We start from the raw sequence: 19429 nt of genomic DNA, 5'->3' as shown, positions 1-19429 counted from the left end.
CCTCGAGACATGGTCCGTTTCGACGCTGTAAAAAGTAGTAACCTTCTTTAGAAGAAGTACAGCGTATTGCCACGGTCTATGAAATGACTACTAAGACTGCAGCTGAAATTGCTACCAATCATGAAGTCGATCACGTATCTCATACGGCCAGCAAGCACGCTGCTCCTTCGAACCGCCAGGTCAGCTCACTCACTTCGAAGCGTTCCCAACAGGTTCATTCTCGCTCTTCTACGAAGACACGCATTCCTAAGAAAGCTCCTCAGCTCCTGCCTTCCTGCAGTGGATGTTTCAAGCATCACGAACGCCGTGACTGCCGCTTCTTCAAGTCCACCTGTGATCGCTGACATAAAATAGGGCATATCAAGACTGTCTGTCAAAGTTCGCCCCTCTCTGCCCGTACTCCTCCTGTGAAGAACACTATTCAGAAGACACGACAGGACATGGAAGTTGATCAAATCAACCTCACTCTTCCTACAAGAAATTCTAGTAAGATCGCTTTCCCAGATCATTCAACTGACTTTCAATTAGATACTGGATCGCCTGTCTCCATCATCAATCTTGCTACATATCACAGCTTAGGATTGCTGTCCTTCTCTCCTGCTGATGTTCAGCTTGTTACTTTTAACAAGAAGAAAATTTATATTAAAGGCAAAATCACTGTTCCAGCAAGATATAAAGATATTCATAAGGTAGTTACCTTACTGGTTGTCAATAACTACACTGCATCCAACATTCTAGGCATGGATCTTTTCAATTTATTTGGATTTCAAGTACATGACGTCAATGTAGTCTCCGCCTTGCAACCTACCTCTGATGTCACTAATCTCCTAGAGCAATTTCCAGAAGTTTTCGACTCTACCCTAGGCACAGCTAAAGACTACACAGCTCATATCCAGCTGAAATCAGATGCCAAGCCTTGCTTTTTCAAAGCACGTCCAGTCCCACTTGCACTTCAGGATCAAGTTACACAAGAACTACAGAGATGGCTAGCAGCCGGTATCGTAGCTCCAGTCAATTCCAGTAAATGGGCTACTCCGCTCATCGTAGTTAAAAAAGCTAATGGCAATATCCACATTTGTGGTGATTTTCGCTCTACAATCAACTCCCAGATTGAAACCAACGTTTTTCCAATTCCCCGTCCTGAAGACTTATTTCGCCGTTTAGCCGGTGGACAGTTCTTCTCTAAAGTGGATCTCAAAGAAGCATATCCACAGCTATTATTAGATGAGGAACTTGTCAATGTCACATCTCCATTCGAGACAACAACTTTTAGTTACAAATGTTACACGTTTTATTCGTAGTATTGACGGTCTCACTACACTCCTCAGCATAATGTTTTATTTAACAGCCAGCAAGATCTATTAGACGAGAGGACTTTGCACCTCAATGTGTTTTTAACTCACTTATCATGATCACTGTCACTTCACATCATTACATTTTTAAATTTGTTTGTATATTATGTAATAATTGTTTTACTACTGAAGATGGCCTTGAGATTAGGCTGAAACATGTATAGACTTTGCTTCATCTAACAGATGACTTGAAATGTATTGATAGGAGGATTTTATAAATATTTTCTTTTGTAAAGTGATAACCGTCAATACGGAATGAGATTCATAACTTGCAATTATTGTGACCGGCAAAGATCATCATGATCACCTGAATAATCTGCGCCTGCTCCTCACCAAACTGAAAGAAAATGGCCTACGTGCCAACCTTGCTAAGTGCACCTTCTTTCAACCTCAAGTTCAATACCTAGGTCATATCATCGATAAGCATGGCATTCAACCTAGCGAACAGAACGTCTCTGCCATTGTCAACATGCCCGCACCGCAGAACATCAAACAGCTACACTCCTTCATCGGAAAAGCTAACTATTACAGCAAGTTCATTCCATGCTTCGCTTCCGTAGCAGCTCCTCTGAATGCCATACGCAAGAAAGGTGCTAAATTTCATTGGTCTCAGCAATGTCAGCATGCCTGGCAGACCATCAACAAGGCCCTTGTCCACGCTGTCAAGCTTACTCATTTTCAGCCCGGTAAGGTACTCACTCTCGCCACGAACGCGTCTGATTATGGAATCGGCGCCGTTCTCTCCCAGAAGGTTTGCCACGGACAAGAACGTCCTATGTTGTTTTACTACTGAAGGTTTACCTCAGGTGCTCACTTCCGACAATGGACCTCAATTTACTGCCACTAACTTCCAGAACTTCTGCACTCATAATGGTATTCGGCATATTTTGGCACCGCCTTTTCACCCACAATCCAATGGTGAAGCTGAACGTTTTATACAAACTTTCAAGAAAAACATGAAGAAAGCCGTATCTTCAGCTTTAGCCAAGGATCAGGCATTATTACAGCTCCTAGGAAGATATAGGACTATGCCTGGTACTGACAACCTCACTCCAGAATGGAAGATAGGAAACTTAAAAGGGTCCACCTTTTCAATACAAATATTGAAAAGGTGGACCCTTTTAAGTTTCCTATCTTCAAGCTATCCTAACACTGAACTTTGCCGGGCTGAGTGGCGCAGGCAGCTGAAGCGCTGGCTTTCTGGCTCCAGCTTGGCAGGTTCAATCCTAGCTCTGTCCAGTGGTATTTGAAGGTGCTCAAATACGTCAGCCTTGTGTTGGTAGATTTACTGGCACGTAAAAGAACTCCTGCGGGACTAAATTCCTGCACCTCAGCATCTCCGAAAGCCGTAAAAGTAGTTAGTGGGACGTAAAGCCAATAACATTATTAACATTGATCTTTAATCATGAAATACCTTAGGTACCCTGAGGTGTACTTTTGTTCACTGCCCTTGTTTCTCGAATCGTTTAGATCGTTTTTGAGTAAACAGTAAAAATGGACAAAAGAGAGAGGGTGCATATTGTTGCTGAAAAACTAAGAATTTGAAAAGTTGTAGGGGAAAATGCCAGTAAGGAGCCTATTTATATTGCCAAGAACCATACAACATATTGCTTCAACATTAAATCTGTTTATGGGGGAATCAACTGGAATCAAAGTTATTGTACGCATATTCAAGGTATCTAGTATCAAATGTACAGGGATTCAAGGCGGGGAACGTGACTCTTTGAAAGACGACATATTTTTTCATCACTGAGTGAGTAGGCTGCATGTTTCGGGTTGTGTGTGTGTTGTGTTACGCCGGTACGGCCTTGGCCTACCAAGTGATTGCTGCTCATCCCAAAGGCCTGCAGATTAAGAGGTTACAGTTTGTCAGAACAACAAATCCTCTCAGTTGTTATTCTTGATTTTCTAGGCAGGGACCATCAGCTAGTTCTTCAACTGTTCTTGTGTAGGCTGAGTACATATCAAACTAGCCCTCAGTCCATGGTAAACATCCCTGAGCTGGCCAAGAATCGAACCCGGAGGATCTGGATAAGAGGAAGGCTCTCTACCCCTAGACTTCGGTATTGGCACTATAGGGTACGTATAAGCTTAATGTACATTTTTAAAATTATTTAATTTGCTTATTGGTTTTTAGACCACACCGAATCAGATAAATCTTATGGTGACAATGGGATAGGACAGGGCTAGGACTGGGAAGGAACTAACCATGATGTCAAGTAAGGTACCCACCCAGCATTTGCCTCATGTGCGAATGGGAAACCATGGAAAACCATCTTCAGGGTTGCAAGCAGAGGGGTTTGAACATACCGCCTTCTGAATGCAAGCTAACAGCTATATAGCTCAAACTGCACAGACAACTTGCTTGGTCAATTTAAATTATCATAGGTGAGTGATTTTTATAATGCTGTATGGCGAACATCACGAGAGAGTATCAGTAGTGCACGTGGATTTTGCCCCCGTCTACTTTTTTCTTTTTACTGCATGTAGGAGGTATTGTGGCAGATGAAAAGAGAATTTGATTAGGTGGTCACATGAGTCACAGCTAATAATAATAATAAGTTAGTGCAGCTATTGGTAGCCTGGTGCAACCCTTATAAGGCAGACCCTCTGATGAGAGTGGATGGCATCTGCCGTGTATAGGATACTCCGGGTTTGTGTGGTGATAATAGTGTTGCGTGTGATGCACGAGATGCAAGACTCCTGGAGATGGCACAAACACCCAGCCCCCAAACAATGGAATTACTTGTTTAAGATTAAAATCCCTGAACCCGAATGGCAATCAAACCCAGAGCCCCAAGAATTGAAGGCCAAGACCCCAAACACTCAGTCGAGGAGCTGGAGAGGGGTCGCAACTGAATAGAATGGGTGGTGCTGAATGGCGTGCATCGTTGGGTAAACAAATTCAGAGTTGACCAGGAAACTACCACACTTCAGGTTTTAAACTTGAGGTAATACATAACGCTGAGAAAACACAAAACTGAGTCACCACTAGAAAATGCAGAATTATGAAAGCTAATGTATTGTGCTGATGGCTGGACAAGGAAACTTTCTAAAGATGGCCATACACGAGCATGATTTCCTCAAGGTTCTGTCTGAAAAGTCCAATCCTTGAGGAATTTCCCAATGTGTGTGGCAGCATCCTAAAGGCTGCGCTGGGTGCAAGAGATCCAAAAATCACAAACAAAATTCAATTCTTTTCTGCCTTGAGGCCAAGCAGGCCGGATTTTCCTAGTCTCTTGCTGTGTGTACGTGTTGACAACAGTAGGCCTTGAGGATCTGTGAAATAAAGTGATTGTCAGGAGTGTCCTATTTCATTTTGTATAGAGAATTTTCAACAGAATTTATACAAATACACCAGAATGAACCTTGCTCGTGGCAAGTGAGTTCAAAACATTACCATGATAGAAATAAAAAGGAGTCCACGTACACGAAACTGTTAGAAAAAGTGAAAGTAAAGGCAACAAAAGTCGACGTTATTAAAAAATTAACAATATGAGAAGCGCTTTCCGAAAAGAAAAGAAAAAAATTAAGGAATCACTGAAGTCAGGAGCATCTGCTCATTCAGTGTACAAGCCTAGATTGTGGTACTTCTCAATGTTGAGGTAAGGGTTCATTAATTTAAACGCATCAATTTATTTTTTGTATAAAGATTTACTATTATTTATTAATGTTTCAACGTATGTTGTATTTCTTTTTAGTTTTCTGTCTGATCAGGACATTCCTCAAATGTCTCATTCAAACGTGGACAGTGATGACGATAGTATAGATGAAGAAGAAACTTTTGAGACAGATGTAATATTTATTATATATTATTTGGTAACATAACAACCTTTCAATAAACATTAGTAATTATGTAATTAGTACTAAAGTTCAGAGAACTTACTACTGAAACTTGTTAGATACAAATTATAGGATCAATGTATGCACAAAAAATAATGCATTTATTATTATTATTATTATTAAAGAGTCTTTATTGTGGCGAAGTTAGGGCTGCTGGCCCTTTCTTGCACTTAACCACTTCATGTATATACAATATAATTTTTACATTAAATTTAAACATATGAAGTCTTTACAACATAAAGTATAACTAAAGCAACTAAAGTATCACTAACTAAACTAACTAAAGTGAGTAAAGTATAACTAAAGTATAAACAGGAACACATTACAATAAACAACGATATTCGCTCTCATTCATGCATCCCATTCACACTCAAGAAAGACTGGAAGTGCTTATAAGATGAAGCTGGCAAAGGATTTTAAATTTTATCTTAGATTTAGCTTCCCTGATGTCATTGGGGAGTTCATTCCACCAGCTCATGGCAGTGATCGTGAACGATCTGCTGTAGGTTGCGGTTTGATGCACAGGAATTTCTAGTGTACAGCCTGACCGGGTATTGAACAGGTGTAGGGAACTAAGGTAGCGAAATCTGGTGAATAGGTAAGGAGGAGTGTTTTCGGAAAGCACTTGATACACCAAAGTAGTTGCATGGAGTCTACATCTGTCATTCAGTTGTAACCAAGATAATTGTCCATAGTATGGGGATACGTGGGCATATGGTCGTATGTCGAATGCATACCTGATGTATGCATTTTGGGCACGTTGCAGTCTCATGCCTTGCTTGTTATTGATATCAATAAAAACTGTATCACACTATTCGAGAACTGGAAACAAAAGTGATTGAATGAGCTTTATTTTCAGAGACCAAAAGAAATATATTTCTAAACCGCTTCAGGGGATGCAGACTTTGATATATCTTTTGGCACACTTTTGTCACATCTTGCGACCAGTTCAATGTTTCGCTTATAGCCACACCGAGATTCATAACTGTTTCACAATATGGAATAATGGTATTGTTTCGTGCTACAGGAGGAATTTCGTATTGTTTTAAGACGTGTAAGTTTTTTGAAGTACCAATGATTATTGCTTGCGTTTTAAGAGGATTAATTTTGAGATTGTTACTCAATGCAAAATTACTTATGAGACTTAAATCTGCGTTAACTTGTTGTACAGCACTCTGAATTTTATCAGTTCTTGAGTGGTAGTAGATCTGCAGATCATCAGTATAAAGATGATACTTGCAATGTGTAATCGATCTGACAACATCGTGTAAGTAAATTGCAAACAGCAATGTTCCAAGTACAGATCCTTGGGGGACACCGAGGGGTTTATTAAGCCACTCAGATCTGCTATTATTTACTTTGACACACTGACGGCGATTTTTGAGGTACGAACTGAAAAAGTTTATTGCCGTCTTGCTGAAATTTAATGAATCCAATTTTAAAAGTAGCAGTTGAGGAACAACAGTATAAAAAGCACTAGAAAAATCAAGTAGAACCAGTACAGTCTAGTGATGGGACATTCGATTCATTTGATTCCGTTCACGTTACTGAATCGATACAGTGATCCGATTCACGGCACATTAGTCACCGCTCCTACTGCATCTGTGTAGTATGTGCTGGTAAGACAGCAGCAACAGCATTCAGTGCTTGCTGCTGCCATCTGGTCTTCATACTATGAACTCCTTTCTTAGAAAAAAATGCTAGTTACTCTAATACATCGAAGGTTTCTGGCGACGCAGGGTGGGAAAGGTTAGGATAAGGAAGGTAGCAGCCATGGCCTGAATTAAGGTACAGTCCCAGCATTTCCTGGTGTGAAAATGGGGAAACTACGGAAACCCATCTTAACGGCTGCTGAGGGTGTGATTCGAACCCACCATCCCCCGAATGCAAGCGCATAGCTACGTGATACTAACTGCGCGACAACTCGCTCAGTCATTTTTGAAAATATGTATTTTTCTATCAGCTGAGGATTTTTTTAAATCATCATATTTTGTATAGGCTACCCAAGATGTACAGCAGCCCGCTGGTTTTCTGATTCAACACACTGTTGGTTAAGTTATTGCATCTGTCCACATATGATTGAAGTCTTGTGCAACGATGTGACATATGAACTGAGAGAATATTGAGCCGTTCTTTCCAATATAAAACAGGTACTTTTGAGTGGTCATGAGCATGACTCATAGGCACAGGGCAGGCTAGTCGAGTTTAATTGCCAAATGTCAAATAAGTTACTACCTACTTCAGAATAATGTTTTGACTACCTTTTTAACACTGCAAATAAATCCATCTATTATTTAAACCTCCCTGTAAGAAGAGGACAGTGAATACAAATGGGTATTATTTTCAAATGAGCTGAGCTCGAGAGTCCAGTATAGCATACGATTCTTTCAGTGTACTATGGCTCACTGTATGTCTCGCTGCAGCAGAAGCTCGGCTCTATGCCAGTGTCCAGTGAGTCGATAAGCAGCCGTGCGTATCTTGTGTCTCACTGAGCCGCACTCGTTCACGATTCTTTCGATGCGCCATGATTCACTGTCTCGCTGCACCGGAAACTCGGCTCCCCGTCAACGTCCAGTGAGTGCGCCACTCAGCACTGTCCGCTGGGAGTAAGCTGAATAATGTGCCGTGAGCTCGCCGTTCCCGTGAATCGATTCACTCGGACACTTGAATGAATCGATACACTGCTTCGAATCATGGATTCAGTAGCCAACACTAGTACAGTCACTTGTCGAGTGTCCACTGCGTGTCGGATATCAGCACTTACTTTCAGTAAGGCAGTCGTTGTGCTGTGTCCTTTCTTGAAACCAGATTGGTAAGGGTCAAGCAGTGAGTAGTTAGTCAAGAAAGTGAGGACTTGTTCATGTATCAAGCGTTTCAACACTTTGTAAAGGAGTGGGAGAATGGATATAGGGCGATAATCTGATGGTAAACTAGGAGAATTCTTCTTAGGAATGGGAATGACGATACCGTACATCCACACAGTTGGGAATACTCCCTGTACGAGGCAATGATTAAATATATGCGTCAGAATAGGTAATATTGCACCAATAATAATTTTTATGAAAGATAATGGTATGTCGCCATTACCCGGAGCATCTGACTTGAGGGAGTAAATTACACGCTTCACATCGTTCGCACCAACGTTTTTGAATGTGAATTTTACTTAATTTACTCGGGAATGAGTATTTATGGTGTTAATATCATCATCATCAGTTAGGTCATCAACTGGTAGATGATTATCATTATTATTATTATTATCATTATTAGGATAGTTATTATCATAGTCATTATTGTTAGTAATATCATTATTAGTGTATGCTGCTTTCGTAAAATGAGAATTTAGATCATCAAGCGGTATACTGGGTGCCTGCTTGGTCAGGCTGCAACCTATAGCCATCTGATGCAAATGTTTCCATATTAGTGCTGAACTTCGTCTGTTTGTTATCTCTTGAATATATTTATACTTGCTGTTACGAATTAATTGCTTAACTTGATTTTGAAGAATACGGTAATTTTCGAAATCACTAGTGCTTTCAGTTCGCCTAAATCGCCTGTACCATGCATCACGATTTGCCATGACCGACTTAATTTCATTTGTTAGCCAAGGAGGCGAAGGGTGAGAAACTCGAATTTGCTTCTTCGGAGCGTGTTTGTCATACAGTCCTAATATTAAAGAGTTCAGTCTGTCAACCTTATCATCAATGTTATTAGTCAGTAGAATGTCATTCCATGGCAGCTGATATGCTTCATTTCGTATTATCTCAGTATTAAAATGCTTGAAGTCCCTTCGCATTATGTACCTGGTTTTGTACTTTGGTACCTTGAGAGAGTAACATAAGTATACGAGATCGTGGGTGGAAATACCTGGTACAGCAAGCTGTCCATGTTTTACCACTTTCTGCGGATTGTTTGTTATAATAAGGTCAATCAGTGTTTAAGACGTGTGGTTTATTTTGTGAACGTGATTAGTCGCGTCTAGTGTCAGTATATTGTAATCCATGCCATGGAATAAGTTTTGTAAGTATGTTGATTTGTTACTTCTTTTTTTTTTTTTTGCTAGGGGCTTTACGTTGCACCGACACAGATAGGTCTTATGGCGACGATGGGATAGGAAAGGCCTAGGAGTTGGAAGGAAGCGGCCGTGGCCTTAATTAAGGTACAGCCGCAGCATTTGCCTGGTGTGAAAATGGGAAACCACGGAAAACCATTTTCAGGGCTGCCGATAGTGGGATTCGAACCTACTATCTCCCGGATGCAAGCTCACAGCCGCGCGCCTCTACGTGCACGGCCAACTCGCCCGGTGATTCGTTACTTGTAACTAGGAGATTAGTATTGAAGTCACCAAGAATGATTATGTTTTCGTACAGTGGAGTTAACTTCGATAATGACACCTCTAGGTCAGATATGTGTCGTACGTCCGGTGCCTTGTATACCACTCTGATCAGTAGTTTTTGATTATTAACCAAGAGTTCAACAAACATGAATTCAGGCCGAAATGGAATCTTAGGATCTGAGGTCATTATTATTTTACTTTTTAAGTCGATACGGCAATATATAGCGCAATCGCCCCCTACACGATTTAAACGATCTAGGCGATGGAACGTCATGTCATTCAGTTTAACGAGATCAGATTTGAGTGACTGCTGTAACCATGTCTCTGTTACACAAATACAATGCAAGTTACTGTTTCTAAATAGAGCCTGTATTTTGTCAAAGTGACAAAGAAGCAATTGTGCATTGATGTGACAACACTGAAAATATTGTTGGTGGGGAGCTAACCTTTCCTTAAGAATGTCTCCTGCCACAGCTGGTGAAGGGGAAGGTAAGGGTGAAGGCGGTCAACAATGAAGAGGGATATGGTCAATGACATCACGGACATGCTGTTCGGTATAAATAACCGACTCATTTACGTTAGCCATTGTCAACAGAAAAATTCAAACTACTCACCCTAGTTGTTTCATAAGCACCTCCAGAAATATTTACACAATCACTCTCGCACACACACTATCACTTTCACATACACAAACATTATACTTATACACTATTATACCACTCATTGTTATTTTCCCAGTCAATCTCGTCGCTCGCATAAGGCTTATTAATTGTGCCATGCTGCTAACAAAGCTTTTCTGTCCATTGTCTTTCAAAACAACAATGCAGCCGTCCTGTGTCCACACCCGTCGGAGCCCGAAGTGATCATGTGCCCTGTTTAAAATAGTTTTCCTGATACCTGTCCGAGATTCTGTCAGTAGAAGGCTAGTTCCTTTTAACAGCCGCTTAGCCATCCAAACTCTGTCCCAGTCATGATAACGCACAAACTTTATGATTATAGGGTGTTTACCCGTAGCAACAACCTGAGCTGTGGTTCATTTTAGCACCCCTAATCGATGGCAATGATCTACATCAGACATAGTTATATCTACATTTAACTTGCCCTTCATTGTGCCGATAACTTTATTGTAAATGTTCTCTGCCGGCTCCTCTGGAATACCGTGCAGCATTAAGCAGTTCCGCCAGCTGTACTGTTCAGCTTCATCAAGCAGTTCAGCCTGTTGTTCGAGGCGCTGTTCAGTATATTCCAGTTTTTTTGTTATGTCTTTCAGCTCACTAGACACCCTTTCTTGGAACTGGGAGAACTCAGCCTTTAGCCGCTGCAGCTCTTCCACGCGGCAGGTGCAGCTTGCGACGTGTTCCAAGCGGCCTTGGAAGTCCTTCGTAACATCTTCAATAGACGCTACACGACGAATAGCTTCTTTAGCGGACATACTGAAAGATGCTTCAGGTCAATGACATTAGTTACACTGAGAATGTCACAAATGGCACTTGTTGGCTGTTAATCTTACTAATTGACGAGATTTACTGGAGAGGCGTTTCACACAACAGCAGCAGCTGGCGCCATCTTTACTGTAAGCATTTCATATGAAGCTCATTTGCCAAGGAACCTGCCTCTCATTGGACAAGTAGTTGACAAACTCATCTCTTATTTGTTTTGCTGAGACGGTTGTGTTTCCTCTATTGCTTCGTTGTAAGCCATATTTATGATCATTATCAGCACCGTACCCTCCTTCAGATATTGTACCTTCGTCTGTATTTTCGTGGTCAAAGCATTCTGAAGGAGCGTAAACACTAGGAACCTATTTCATTAAAAAATTGTGCAGTACACAGCAGGCCATAACTATGGATTCAACGTTACGTGGTTTCAAGTTTATAGCCGTGCTGAATACCCTGAATCGCGCAACGAGAATACCAAAGACATTTTCTATAATATGTCTTGCTCTCAACAAGCGATAGTTGTATATTCTCTGTTTTTGTGAGGTAGTGTCAACTTGCCTGAATGGTTTCAACAGGTCATCTCTCAAAGGGAAAGCATCGTCCGCCACAAATACGTAGGACATTCTGATGTTATCAGCTGTAGGAATACTGAGGAAACTATTGTCAAGTTTCTAAAAAAAAAAAAAAGTTCTTCAGAACACCACCATCTGAAACTCTGCCATTTGTACCGAAACCGCACATTATAAATCTATAGTTTGCATTGGTGATGCCGAGTAGTACCATGCTGTATCTGCCCTCGTAATTAAAGTACTCCAATCCACTATCTGCTGGAGGTACAATGGTGATATGTTTCCCGTCCATAGCTGCAAGGCAGTGAGGGAAGTTCCGATTCATTTTGAAACTTTTCGCTATTTCCTTCCACTCTTCTTTGGTTTTAGGAAACTACAAGCAGATTAAAAGAAAAATATCTAATATTAAAAAATTCTACATACATTCATACATACATGTACATGTTCATTGTAGACTGTGGAAAATTCTAATCTAATATAATATTTCAACCAAACTTTTTTTTTTTTTTTTTTTTTTTTTTTGCAGATGCCAAATACACAAGAAATGATGGAACAGGATGAATCCACTCAAAATTGTTTAGGGATTTCAAGTCATTCAGTCGGAAGTGCCAGTACTTCTGCACCATCAACTCCTCGAAGGCAACTGTACAAGAGTGGCTATAAAAAAGATGGCACGGAAGGGATGGTGAAGGATGTGTTGGTACAGGTGCATGATTATTTCAAGAAGCCCCGAAATGATGAAGACCGTTTCTTTGTGATCGGCAAAGGTTTTGCTATTAAGTTACGTGCCCTTCCCAAAGATCAAATGCTTTTAGCTGAAAAACTAATGAACGATACATTGTTTCAAGCTGAAGGGGGCAAACCCTTCATCAAGGTACTTTTCTTCAGTGTCCCACCAAGGTTCCCCTGTGATTAGTTACACTTACACTTCACTGTCCTGCCCCAGCCCTGCAACTACTGAAAACCAGGAGGCTCATGTACCTCAACAAAAGCTTGGACCCAATGAGGATTCTCATCCAAATGTACAGTACAGTTTTGTGCCACAAGGCAATGATACAGCTTCACCTTATTTATCACGCTTTGATGGAAACGTATAATGTGAATATGTTCATGTTAATCCATGAAAATGTAAAATTTAAGCTGAAGTAAAGTCAAATAAAATCTATAGATTTCTATAATTACCGTATTCAACTCACCTTCAAATAATACTTTCGTAGGACTTTGTAAATAGCTTCACAGGTTTCTGGTGTAATGCAACCAAGTGCCTTACGAGAAATTATTGTTGGATACTTGAGGTCTTCGTAACTCCTTCTAGTCGCCAGAAACCTCAGTGTTGCAATGAGTCCTACGTGAGGGGAGATGGCTTGCCTCATAACCATATCTTCTTTAGTGATAAAAGGGGTGACCAACAAAAGCAGATGCAAATATGTATCGTGGTCCATCCTCAAGTAATTCTGGAAATCTTTTGGGAAGACCTCCAGTTCAGTAATTAAATTCTTGTGGGAATACATACTTCTCTACAAAAGCTACTCCTTGCACCATACACATCTTTTGTGCCTTTTCTTGCGAACGCAGTCCCGTGTAATCACACAACTGACAGCCACTAAAATATCAGCATCCATTGATGCCATGATGAAAACTATTTACAACACCATGTAAACAAACAACCATCACCAGTCAACAGAACTGTTGTGTTGACCTGGAGATGAACCTTGAGAAAATCCCCAAGGCCTTTTCCTTGAGGATTTCCTCACCGAAAATCTCAAGGAAATCCTGGAGGCTTTTTCTTTGAGGATTTCCTGTGCGTGTATGGCTAGCTTTAAGGGCGAATTCTATAGGAAAGGTATTCAGAAGCTGAGAGAAAAAAATTACATTTCCATTTCATGGGGTGTAATTAGCATCAAAGGTAAAGAGTTAATGATCAAAATGGAGCTACTAATGGAAAGTCGATAGAAGATGAATGCCAGTAAAAGCTGGTGTACTCGAATGATTAGATGGAATGGCTTCGTTCTTTGCAGACTTGAGTTATAGCGGTGTCTGCCTGAAGCATAGAAGCAGAAACTATTGGAGCACCATCCCTAGAACAATATGTTGCGGAAACAGAACTACTATATGAGACTACAAACATTGTGAATAGGAAGAACGGCTGATATTCTAAAACTCCACACCAAATCTCTCAAATTATTTGTTTAGACCCACAAAGAAATAAATATATTCATACTGGGTGTTAGGATTTATGAATATGGTACATGGAAAGAAAAAACTCTCTCTGTAGTTGCATAAAAATGTTGAGAATTCTTTGGTAATGTTTGCATTAGGCCTATATATCAACACAATGGTATATATAATCTCCAAGCACGACAATTCTCAATGAATAGACACAATCTGACACATAATATAACCACATCATATATAGCTGTTCTGCTAACTTCAACGTAGGTTAACAGACTAAAATGCACAATATAATCTGACCCCAAAAGACAGCTGCTAATGACAGCCATTCAAAGAGTAGCTGAAAGTGCTCCATTTACTGTAATATGACAGCAGTGATGTCAGTATTAATCCTTAGAACTCTGTTTCCGGTTGTAGTGACACCTCATCTATAGCGTCAGGGATTCAGTGGTAGCCTACTAACATATTCCTCACAAGGTAAATGTTTTTCAGTCTATGTTAATGCATCAAATAAATACCTCATACATAAAGTCATTTTAAATCCCAGTTTGGATTAGGATTTTATAAGAACCAAAGTATTTTAAGCCCTCTATTGTCACTTGAGCATTCATAAGTTGGGGCTGGGTGATTTGTGTCCGGATAGATTCATTAGTCCCCCCGTCTACTACATTTAAAAAATTGCTGAAGACAAGATCTCCCCAACACATAACCCCCTGCCCCCATCCCTTGATGAAATTTAATGCTGTATTTTCTATTGTGTACACACTCTAATTTTGAACCTAAATGTCAGGCTTAAAAAGTAAATATAATAATGATATCGCACACCGTGCATTAATTGGTATAGAATTTTGTTCGAGACATCTTACATTCACTACAAACTAACGCGATATCTCTCACACAATATACACAAGCAGTTAAAATGTAGTTGGTGGTACTTCTTTTCTGTGCAGACCTCATGATGAAAGCCATAGGCTTACACTGCTAGTCACATAATCGTATGGCAGAGTTCATAATTTACGTTCATCCACTCACTGGTCATCATGGTATCTGTGTTGGAAAAATCACTCCATATATCCTTCCTCTAGTCGTGCAGTTCTCTCAGTAGTTCATCACATGCTCTAGTACAGAGCAGCATCCATAGACTTCTTAAATCTTCTATATAAGTTAACACTGTTGTTTAGCTAATTCATTTTGAGAGGTCGAGTAGCCTCTTTAAGAACACTGTCTTCACTATTTCAATTCTTATCACGTCCTTCTTGGTCAGTTTGTCCCAAATATTTTCCAATGTGTATTCTACTATTGGTGAAATTTTCAGCTTGAAGAGTGCCATTGCTGTGTCTGGCAACAGTTTTCCAATTTGTCGATATCATTCCTTATCCCATCACTCTGTTAACTTTGTCTTGCACATGCCTTGTAAATACGACTCCTTGCATTTGGAAGAATACCCCTAAATACTTGAAGTTATTGACTGATTTTAGCCTTTTTCCTTTGTTTCCTAATAGATTATTGATCAGTAGTCTGCTTCCTCTTCTAAAGGTCATTAACACTGTTTTAGCTTTGTTCAATTTGATTTCATTTTTGTCAGCCCAGCTTGCAAGTCTGTTAAAAGTTGCATGTAACTTATCAACTGAAGTGGAGTCAACACCATGCCATCTGTGTACATGCAGATAGAGACATCTTTATTTTCTATAATTATAGTCACATCGATGGTTGCTATGGGTGCTCTTTGGGCCCCCCTGTAGCACTCCACAATCATTTGCTCAATATAATTACACACCTCAAAAAAGTTTTGCGCCACCTGCATATTTTGTGTTCGTGAAAGATATTCACTGTAAGAGTTGTTGCATGACAAACAGACATCTGAATGACATGTAATACTACCAGTTAGTGGACGTGGAGGTAATACATGTAGTCTCAGAACAGTCCAGAAGTGTATGCTGTTAATGTCACCTATGGACACAACATGACAAGAGCACATTAGTGTCCTGTTCAGTATCTAAACATGCCTTGACGAGTCATTACAGTTTCTGATCGTAGGCACATGTAACACTGTGTCAGTAAGGTCTCTCTGTGAGGACAATTGGCAGCCTGGTTGGTGTACAACATAGTGATGTGTGACTCAAAATGTTGAAGATCGTCCTCACAGTGGTCGTCCATGGTCAAAAACAGCGGGTGAAAACAGTTTTGTGTAAATCCTGGCTCGCAGGAACCCGGCAGATACCACAACAGAACTGCGTAATGCCTTACGGCAGGCAAATAATTGGGCTGTGTCTATGTAGACAATCAGAAATCATATCCATAGGGACCACCTATACTCAAGAGTTTCTTGGCGAACACCTGCACGCACACCCCAACACCGTGGTGCCAGGTAGACATGAGCAAGGGAGCAGATGGACTGGACTCTGGAAAAATGGCGGCCGGTCCTCTTCACAGATGAGTGCCGAATTTTTCTGACGCTGAATAATTATCAGAGGACAGTTTGCAAAGAGCAAGGGTAACGCCAGACAAGTCCTGTACGCCATCCCACGGCATGTTTTGGGACGGCATTATGTATGGACATCAGACGCCACACATCGTCGTACAGGGCTGGTACACAACACCGGAACAAAATACTCGGGCATATTGTTCAACTATACCGACAACATTTTAGCGATAGAGTCATTCTGCCAGATGACAATGCGTGCCCGTACCGCTCCGATGTTGTGAACCTCTTCCTCAGGGAAGCCCACATCCATCGGATGGACTGACCTGCGGTGCATCTGGATATGAATCAAATTGAACATGCCTGGAATATGTTAAAACAGACAGTGTGACAACAAACGAATCCACCGCTCACTTTGGCCGCCTCCAGAGGGCTGCTGTCGAAGAGTGGGACAGGATTAACCAGGACAGCCCCAACTACCTTTTGGACAGTATATCACGATGGATTCAATTATGCTTCACTGCATGGGATGGAGTAACACCATACTGAGAGGCTGAATCAGATTCCCATGTTCGATAGGCGAATGCATGTTGCCGAAGAAGCATCTGACATCGCTTTTTCTTTACATCAATCATGTTATGCCTAATATAAAACGTGTATTTGCTTCCCACAGATACCCTGGGGTCATCAGCAACCTAGAAACTCCGAACTCCATGTGGTGCAAAACCTTTCTTTGAGGTGCGTATATTCTATTCTGTTCTTGTCGATTCATACTAAGTTATTCCTTATCAGTCTTTTTATGTAGTTCTGTTGCCCTAATAAAGAATCAAGCTTCCCTAGCATTATTCTTCTTTTTTACTAGTCAAAGGCTTTAGAATAGTCAATAAATATCACATTAGCTTGCCTCTTTCATCCCTTAAGGCTTCCTTAATATCGTCTTGGATTTATTTGATTGTGTGTATTGCTGAGCATCCTCTTCGAAATTCAAACTGTTCCTCAGGAATTTAGCATTCTGTTAGATATGTCAATCTCTTTGTAAGTAGTTTTGTTAAGAGCTTAAAGTAAATACAGTATGAACAATTTAAATAAGCTTAAATGCATTTTGTTCTATATCACTTTCCACCTCAATCGACTGAGCATAATTTTCAATTACAACACTCATTTATAATAACACAATTTATTAGGTGCCTTGGGTGTAACAACACCCAAACTTCTACTGTATATAAATTCTTAGTGTGTAGCTTACATTGCTTAAGAGTCCCATACAGGTCAGCAGTTACGGAGCTCCTTCAGGAAACGGTACATTTGCTGCTTAGCCTAAGTCATCTGTGTGTTGCTAACCATACAAAGTACCCCGTTGTTGAACAATTCTAAATAACCAGTGACATATAATCTATAGTATGTTAAGAAACCTCTCCCAAAAGATTTATAGAAAATGAGAAAGCAATCCTGTCCCATAAAGGGATAGAAAACAACCCTGGCTCTGGTTAAGACGCAGCAGGTCGTTATGCTACTTAGGTTCCAGAATGGGTAAAAAAAAAAAAAAGTAAATAAATGCAATGTAAAGTTTAATCTTATACCAGTTGTATAGTATCATTTGAAGTAATTCCACATACTGTATATCAGTTGACTATATTTGTAAGTAGTACAGGAGATATTATAAGTAGAATTTTGTAAACAATATAAATGTATTGTATTAAATATTGTAAAGTAGTACAGGAGATATTATAAGTAGAATTTTGTAAACAATATAAATGTATTGTATTAAATATTGTATTATAGGAAAATTTTCTTCTCTGGTTAATTTAATATTTAGTGCTTGACAATAATGTATTTTTGTGTACCATTTGCCACCGAGGTAGACACCTCATTTGCAAATAAGGATATTTTGATTTGAAAAAGAAAGGAAACTGTCACTGTTACGAGGTGAAAAACTTTCTCAAACTGACTCCATTCCAAACACGGACACCTGTTTCTGAATAAGCAGGTGAAAGTTCAACTTTAAGGGATAAGTACAGTGTATATATATATATATAATACACATTCAAACAGAAAGAGGAGTAGCTACTAGAAATGGAATATCAGGCATTTCTGTCAATATCTTCTACAATACCCATGGACAGTTCATGAAACGGATAGCCATATAGGCTAAGTGAAGACTACACTACGAATTTTTCGAAACTGCAAGTCAGACTATTCTGAATGATTAAAAAAGTACATAGCATTAACTTCCACCGGCACATTTAAAACCATCTCAAAGACATACTTATGGGCCGATGACCTTAGATGTTAAGACCCTTTAAACAACAAGCAAGCTTATGCTTATCCTACATCACTCAAATTCAGACATAAAACAAGATGTCTAATACAAAATGTCAAGTCGATCATATAGATATCTACAGCCATAAATTAACCACGAGTATGACATGAAGTGTTATATAAGTACTGTGACAAATACAACTGTAAACAAAACTTCAAAAAATAGTTTGTAAATCATCCAATCAATACCTCAATTTAGTTGTTGAACTGAACGTTATTCGTTATTCACATACATCTATTTGCATAAACAAAATGTTAGAATCACTGCAGAATTCACTGTGTCTGGGAACACTTCATAACACAGGCATGCCCGTCATGTGACAACACGGAGCGTCAGGTTATTAATTACTAAAGAGATAAGGGGAAATACGTACGGAGATCATTCACTGCACCTACATAAAATAGAAACGTTGACGGTGCATTCTGCAACTAAAATCTCAAATGACACTTACAAGTCGTCTCAACAGCAATCCCTCAGTAAATAACAATACTTACACATATAAAAACAAACAAACCACTCAAACCATAGAATACTAAACTAAACACCACTACAAATGTCACTTACGCCACTGCCATTGTGATCATACGAAAGACCTCGTGATCAGGAGTAAGAACAAACCTTACAAAAGATCTCGTGATCAGGAATAAGACCAAATATACTATTGTGTGTCTTTGGTAAGACCACGTAAGACGCCGTGTTAGATCACACAGGCGTAAAATGTAGAACCTCGTGCTCCTCTGCTAAATAAATATGACTAAATTTAGAGTAAAAAATATGATACAGAATTATTGTGAAAGAATACAAAATGACCAAGACACTGTGTGAGATGAACAGCAGGTGGTAAATGGGACGAAAAGTCAGGCTGTAAGTTTCACCAACACTGTTCTCGGTTTTAATTACTATGTTGGTGGGGTGATAGTATCTCATGAAGAACACTGTACCGTAAAATGGGGTGAATGGGAACGGTTTGATAGTATTT

The 19429-nt window shown here is 39.9% G+C and overlaps 1 protein-coding gene across 4 annotated transcripts in view; it reads right to left on the bottom strand.

Moving 5' to 3' along the window:
* The window catches only part of LOC136864062 (type-1 angiotensin II receptor-associated protein), a 268407-nt gene extending 249391 nt beyond the window's left edge, over positions 1 to 19016 (bottom strand). Inside the window, exon 1 of one of the 4 annotated variants that reach the window (XM_067140601.2) lies at positions 18945 to 19016. The gene's annotated coding sequence lies outside the window, so the exon portion shown is untranslated. Of the gene's footprint in view, positions 1 to 18638; positions 18797 to 18823 lie in introns of those variants that run through there. The other 3 variants (XM_067140600.2, XM_067140602.2, XM_067140599.2) reach the window with 3 other exon arrangements.
* Positions 19017 to 19429: the final 413 nt, after the last annotated feature.

The sequence above is a fragment of the Anabrus simplex genome, chromosome 2 (assembly GCF_040414725.1).
Source record: "Anabrus simplex isolate iqAnaSimp1 chromosome 2, ASM4041472v1, whole genome shotgun sequence".
NCBI lineage: Eukaryota > Metazoa > Arthropoda > Insecta > Orthoptera > Tettigoniidae > Anabrus > Anabrus simplex.
The sequence above is the reverse complement of the archived record's forward strand: the minus strand, read 5'-3'. Positions and strand labels throughout refer to the sequence as shown.